Source organism: Atractosteus spatula (assembly GCF_055471065.1).
Source record: "Atractosteus spatula isolate fAtrSpa1 chromosome 10 unlocalized genomic scaffold, fAtrSpa1.hap1 SUPER_10_unloc_6, whole genome shotgun sequence".
In the NCBI taxonomy this organism is placed as follows: domain Eukaryota; kingdom Metazoa; phylum Chordata; class Actinopteri; order Semionotiformes; family Lepisosteidae; genus Atractosteus; species Atractosteus spatula.
In genome coordinates, this window is record NW_028296626.1 from 1,231,714 (window position 1) to 1,238,885 (window position 7,172).

General features: G+C 38.0%; 1 non-coding gene across 1 annotated transcript; it reads right to left on the minus strand.

Annotated features, from left to right (window-relative positions):
* Window positions 1-458: 458 nt before the first annotated feature.
* On the minus strand, window positions 459-530 carry trnat-cgu (transfer RNA threonine (anticodon CGU)). The gene has a single exon. It is a non-coding gene; the product is annotated as a tRNA-Thr (tRNA).
* Window positions 531-7,172: the final 6,642 nt, after the last annotated feature.

A 7,172-nucleotide genomic window follows, 5' to 3' on the forward strand; every position in this document is an offset into this window, starting at 1 on the left:
CTGATCCGCATAATTCGCGCTTTCGGTTTCTGATCGTTTTTATTGAGCGCTGCTCTGAACTTTTACATTTGCTTGTGCTACTTTGCCACATGAAAAAAATAGATTTCCCTAATTACACGATTTCACTTTTTTTCTTATCAACGAGTAGAAAGAAATAAATCAATTACATATAATTCAATATAAAAGCCACAGGCGAGTTGGCTGGGGGTCTAAGGCGTTGCGTTCAGGTCATAGTTTCCTCTCGGGTTTTTTGTTCGAATCCCACTTCTGAAAAAAAGGTTTTCTCGTTTTTCTCTGTGAAAAGACAATCAAGTTCTTAACAAATTTCATATATTAGACTTCCGCAATACGTTCTGGCTTTAACAGGAAACTGTGCGCTTCCACAGAAAGAGTAACAGGAAGAGACGTTTCCATGTTACTTGTAGACTTAGATAAAGGAACGTGGCGGTGAATGAAAGAGGCACGGACGGGGTTCGGACCCGTGATCTTCGGTTTACGAGACCGACGCCTTACCACTTGGCCACCGTGCCGTCGCTGAGAGGGGGGTCAGCTTACTATATGTTGAATCAACCCTAGTAATTTTACTGTTGTAATAGAGGAACAAGAGGCGCAGTCGGTAGAGCTTGCGACCCTTAAGTTCAAAATCGTTGATTCATGGGTTGTTTGTGTCCTTTCTGATCCCTCTAATCTTTTAGTAGGACAGTGCAAGCAGGACGTGATAGGGTACAGTGACTCCCAATGTCATATGAGCTTTGTGTAATTTAGCTTTCTTAACGCTATGGGGCTCGATTCAGATATCGCTGTGAAAGCAAGGGACGAGCAAAGGTTTTTTCTAAATTGAGGGTAATCTGCTCCCGAGTAATTATAAACACCTGAGCGTTTACTGTTTACTGTTGTGTTACTGTGATAAAGGAACACCGCACTTTATCAAAATACTGCTGCTTCCTAATTTTACATAATGGTATTTAGACCGGGGAGAGTGACTGCATTCCAAGAGGCTAAAAGTTGATTTCACAAAGCCCCCATTTAATAAAATACATTAGAAACCGCAAGGAAAACAGGATGTTTTAATAAGTCTTCTCCTGGTTTTACATTATTATAGTCTTTCACATTTGAATGCATACCTTACCATAAATCTTACCTAGATTACAGGCAACGCAAACAGTTCTTAATGCACGAAGTCTATTTATAGTTGACTTTCTGCTAATCACATCTAATAGTTCATGAATCTTCCTGCCCATCATGTGTCTGCTAACCAGTTTCTCCGTTTTCCTTCTCCTGTCATTGTCAGCGAGCACATCAAGGTGGGAAAAATGTAACAGGGAAAAAGAGTAGCTGGTAGGAGTGGGATTTGAACCAAAACTCGATCTGGAGACAAGATTACCCGTGAGAGCTAGAAAAACACAAGTATTTTATCATGGTGCTTTGGTGGTGGTGGAGGGTTACCTGTAAAGCACTATTAAATGATGCTTTAGAACACTCAACCATCCTGACAAGTGAGGGATGAATGGAGGTGTATTGAATACACCAGTAGTTCACTAACCTGAGTTGCTTTGCTGGAGAAGTGCCATGTTACCTGTTGTAAACGTCAAACGTACAAACGTGTTGTACTTTCCAACCTTTGAGTAATATTTTCCAGAGCTAGAGCGCAGTTGTCTTCACAATCTGGATTACCTCAAAAGCAATGATGTCTGTGTAAAACAGATTTTATTTTCGGGAACCGACGTTGTATTGCATATTTCTAATTGATTTGTTTTCATTATTGTAATGTATAGTGGAGCATAAAAACACATCTGCAAAAATCTCTATTACGCGTCTTTGGCATTTCAAACAGTAGCGAGAGCGAGGATTAAACCCCCCTCCTGGCGATAGTTGCCTCACGCTCTGAACAACCAAGTCCTGCTTATTCCCGCTGTGGGTCGCGGATGGTGTGTTTTGGTATTTACTCGAAATTACGGAGGATACATGGGACTGCATTTACCTGATAACATACCGTGATCTCTAGTACCTAATGAGCTTTGATAATTCAGCTTGCTTATCGCTTTGGGCTCAATTCAAAAGTTGCAGTGAAAGCAGGAGCTGAGCAGGATTCTGTTTAAATGGAGCCAGATCTGCTCACGACCGGGGAAACACTTCAGCATTTACTAATTGAAGACCACAATCCGCTAAAACACCCCTGTTTCTTAGACTAAAAGAAGCTAAAAGCATTTTTGAACATGGGTTATATTGTAAATACTGTTATTAAAAAGTTTATTTGCATACTGTCGGTTATTTAGACGGTGCAAAACAGGCTGCCCTTATAAAACTTTCTGTGCCCGTTTTGACCAAGGAGAAAGTATTTCTGATGGAGCGCTATGCGAAAAGATTTAATAAGCTTTACCCCTGCCAATGATTCAGCATGAAGAAGTAAAAGTTTCAAAGGGAAAAGCAGCTCGCTAACACAGCCAATATTAAAAGTGATCTCGGCAGATGTTGTTCCCTACATAAAGCTAAAAGTGCCAAAGAGAATTTCTGTTGAGAAAACAAAATATTTTTTTTGCCTTGATGTCAAGCTGACGGCCTGTCTTTTAGAAAGTCTATTTCTATACACCTCACGCAGCCTCTCAACAGACTAACAAAAAGAGCTTTTACTGATCGTATTGCATGTCTTAAAACACTAACAATTGGCAGCGGTGGGATTCAAACCCACGCTCCCAGAGAGACTGGAGCCTAAATCCAGTACCTTAGACAGCTCGGCCACGCTACCTTCCGCCATGCCCATCTTCCTCACATTGCTGGCTTGAACTGGGGGGCTTCAGCTCTTGTCGTCGGATCTAATGATATCATGACATGTGGAAGTGACTGCACCTTCATCTTCCGAGATGCTTTCAATACCACAAACGCTACTTTCACCGGCACAAACGTAGCAATAATGAAGGTGGTGGGATTCATCCTTTGTGCTGTTTGTAGGGGCGCAACTCTACGGCGATCTACTGACTTGAAGAGCAAAAATCAAAATCCTCTGCTATTACTTTTCCTTTTTTCATATTTTCTTCAGATCCTTCATTTGAACGTCGATTTTGAAGGATATTGATGATAATACCACATAAATTGTGGTTTTCTTGTGATCGCCAATTTTATTCAAATACCAGCCTTTTTTACATTTCCTTGCGTGTTTCACAGGGTATAATAGCCCCCCTCGCATCCTCAGCTAACATATTTTAAAATTACAATAGATTATACAGCATGTATGTTTACATTTATATTAAAATTAAAGTAAATATACCAGAATACATACAGTGCTAACCCAATAATTCTTGTCAGGTTCTCCAACAAATCTGCATTGTTATTTTAACATGTTTCAGCTGAGGGTGCAACAGGAGTATAAATGAATTTTCCCGCCAGCCATTCAAAGACCAAATTCCATGAGTGAACATTATTTTCTCAGACGTTGCCGGCATTGAACTTTGCCGGTGGTATTGAATTATGTCCACAACTGTTGTAGTAGTTCCTTCTTGAAGTTCAACACATGCAAAGCACTCGTAATATCATAGGTGTTAAAGTTCGCTGAGTCTATTCGAGTCATGGTGTGTATCCCTGCCTATCATTGGGAGACGGGTAGCTTTTTTACACTCAGATTCCAATCTTCAATGCTTTGTGTGAGAGCTTACATAACTTTCATTTTCTTACATTTTCTGACGACTGTTCCAAAGGGGCACCCTGTCAATTCCGAATACTTTTCAAAAATCTGCCTGCATGTTTGATTATTGTCATTTAATTTAGAAAAAGTTCAATATTGATCATAACTAAAGAAAATAATGATCACGAACAAAAAAGGGATAAAGATGCCAGTTGATCTTGAATCACAGCTGGGTAACACGGGCTTCTGTTCTGATATGGTTATACGAGAAACAGGAGGAATCGCCAATCTCCTATAGAACATGAGTTGAATCAGGAGTGAGACATTTCGTATACTCGTGCAATGCCTGACCTACATCATAAAACTAACATTAAGTTGTCAGAGACATTCATTTATATACAAACAAGAGACAGACCAAGTAATAATTCTACATTTGTTCAGGTGGGTAAACCTGAACTAATAAACCTATTAATAATTCTACATTCTACAACTAACTAATAAACCTATTAATAATTCTACATTAACGTGTCCTACACTGATCAGACTAATTGACATGGTCTGATTCAGAGCCTGTGCAGTTCGTGCTAATTACAACAACGACAGTTCTGAACCCTCATCACCGAACTGAGCACAAGTTCAGCTGTTCTCCAGTTTTGTTACGCATGTTTTTTCATTGCAATTGAGTTCAGAGCTGGAGCTGATCTCCAGACAGTGCAGTGTTTTGGGTAAGTTGTCGAAATTCGCATGAGGCTGCAGACAACTTACCCAAAGTGTTTTCTATAGCTTTCAGGTGCAGTTCATTTATATAAAAGAATGTAAGTGGTATAAACGCAACAAGCCAGACGGCAGTCGAACCTATAATTTTCTAACGCGAGGCCTAACGCATTATTCATTACGCCACTGACCCTGCTATTGTAGTGCTAAAAAACACGTTTTCTACATTTATGTCTGTTTAAAAATCACTCTCTAAAAAAGACAAAGGGTTTGTGTGTTGCGCTAAAATTCCGCTTCATTTTGAATGCAAATAAAAACCGTTTTGTTCCAAGAAATCATAAATTTGTCACATCCTTAAATAAATACTCGGAAGAAGCTGCAGCTCAGGTATCAGAGAGATTTAAATCGGATCGGAGGATTTAGAGTCCAGACTGCAAACCAACAGCTGACACAGGTCTTTTATAGAACCTTTTTGATTTCCTCTACTTTGTCCCCGTGACGTCATTGTCCTGCTCGCAGCCGAGCCCGACACACGTCTGGTTTTTGTCGCTGGGCGCACACCCTGCGGTCCATGCGGGTCCTAATACCCCAGTACAATGACGGGAACATTAAACTGTAAACAGGTGCCGTCCTTCGGCTGAGACATAAAACCGAGGTCCTAACTCTCTCTGATCATTCAGGAGAATGGTGGTGGTGGAGGGGAGTCCCCATTACCTGTAAAGTGCATTGAGAGGAGTATCCAGAACAGCGCTATATAGGTGTAAGCAATAATGATTATTATTATTATTATTATTATGTGAAATGCAATAAAAAAATTAAACTTTGACTGAAAAAAGGTTAATGTAAAAACTGATAAAGCTAATGTTTTTTTCAGGGCTATATCTACTTTTTTTTTAAAAAAGCGAAGTCTGTCGCGATTGTGAAAGTTAGAGAAGGTGTACCAGCGGGTGCCTGGTGTACCAGCGGGTGATAATTATTAAAATAATAATTATCAAAATATCAGATTGTGTTTCTGCAACATTTCGTGCACAGTACGCCATTTTAATCTAAAACAGTCACAACAAGAGCTTTACACTTAATAAAAATGTACAATTCACCACTGGTATAAACAGATGTGTGCCGTGTTTGCCTTTGTTAGCATTTGTTTAAAAAATAAGTCCACAATACGATAAAAACACAGAAAGCACAAACTTTATAATACATCGATACAAAATCAATACCAAATCATTATGCCAATTAAGTACCTATCCTTTGAAAACAGAGAACACCTTTATATCTACAAAAAAACTTGACATTGGTATGCATTTTTGGATTACAAAGCAGACAGTGTAGTCCCTTAATTCAAAGATCAGATCTTGGCCAAAACAAGACAATCAGACGTGGGCTGAATTCGGAACAGGAACCTCTACTTCGTCGTTTATTGAGCTTTTGATCAATGTCTGATTGAAACAGATTCGCTTTTTTAACTCTTTGATTAAAGTACACAAAAATCACCTTCCTTCGAGCCAGAATCGAACCAGCGACCTAACCAGCAGATACCCTGCTGATTTCTCTACAGTCCTCCGCTCTACCAACTGAGCTATCGAAGGAATGTCAAAAATTACTCTCTGGCACATACTGCCCAATGTAGTGAAATGTTCCGGGTGATTTAAATCCCACTTCAACATCAAGTTTCCAACTCGTTTCCTTAGTCTTGTTTACCTTGAATTTAAGCCACGAACCAGGATTCTACTGTATAAACTTCCAGGGATATTAGAAAATGTTTGATGGGGCATCAATCATTCCAGTCGGAAATTGACTCCTTTTTTATTCTCGAGGGATCATATTAAACATTTCATTAGTATCGAGAGGAGGATCACCATGAGACACAAAACAAACAGTTTCTTTCTGTCTATTAGAAAGTAGCGTTTGTGCTACATTAATAATATTTTCGTGGAAATAAAGAAGTTGTAAATTTTAAAATTTATATTTGAATCGAAATGTGGTTTTGAGTTAAATATTAGCGCGTTCATGTAATTAGTTTGTGTTTGTCATTACTATATATATATATTGCCATGTAACTAGAATTTGTAACTGAAGTTTACTAGTTGTGTTTTTTATGATGATTAGACATTTGTTGATTACAATATTGTATATAATCTATAATTTGAACTACATATTTTTCATGTGTGAATATTTGTATATTTTAAGAATACATTTCTAAAATAAATCATTGGCTTTATTTCCTAGTTTCTACACCTATAAAAATCTTTCTTTGATGTATAATAGACCTTTATGTATTATAGTCTATTTATAACTATTTATGTATTATAGTCTTCTAAATTTATCCGTATAATAGAACTCCAACCATTTATGTATAATAAACATATAATCATAGATGTCTAATTGACGTATAACGATATACGTATATTAGAATTTCATTCAAGACCAGTTACGGAGAACATTTACACGTCTAAGGTATGCGTTTAATAGTCGTATATTCTACATCTTTTGCCCACTGGGATGTGCCGATATTAACTTAGCAACCCAAGATACACATTTTCTAATGAAGCCTTAATTAAAAGACAGTTTGTTTCTCGAAAGCATGTTATGTAAAAAAAGAGAAAAACGAAAATATATGGATGACAATCTTTCAAAGCTGAAGATGTTACTTTTGAAAAATTGACATTTTATGTATGCAGATGCATTCGCTGGTTTTAGAACTTTGCTGTACTTCCTGAATCATTTTCAGTATTATAAAGTGGGTGTAGATTATTCTTTCAGGTTAGGACGCGAGTGTGTACATGTGTTTGCATTTCGTTTCACTGATTCTCATTGAAGATTTGGGAATTAACGACGA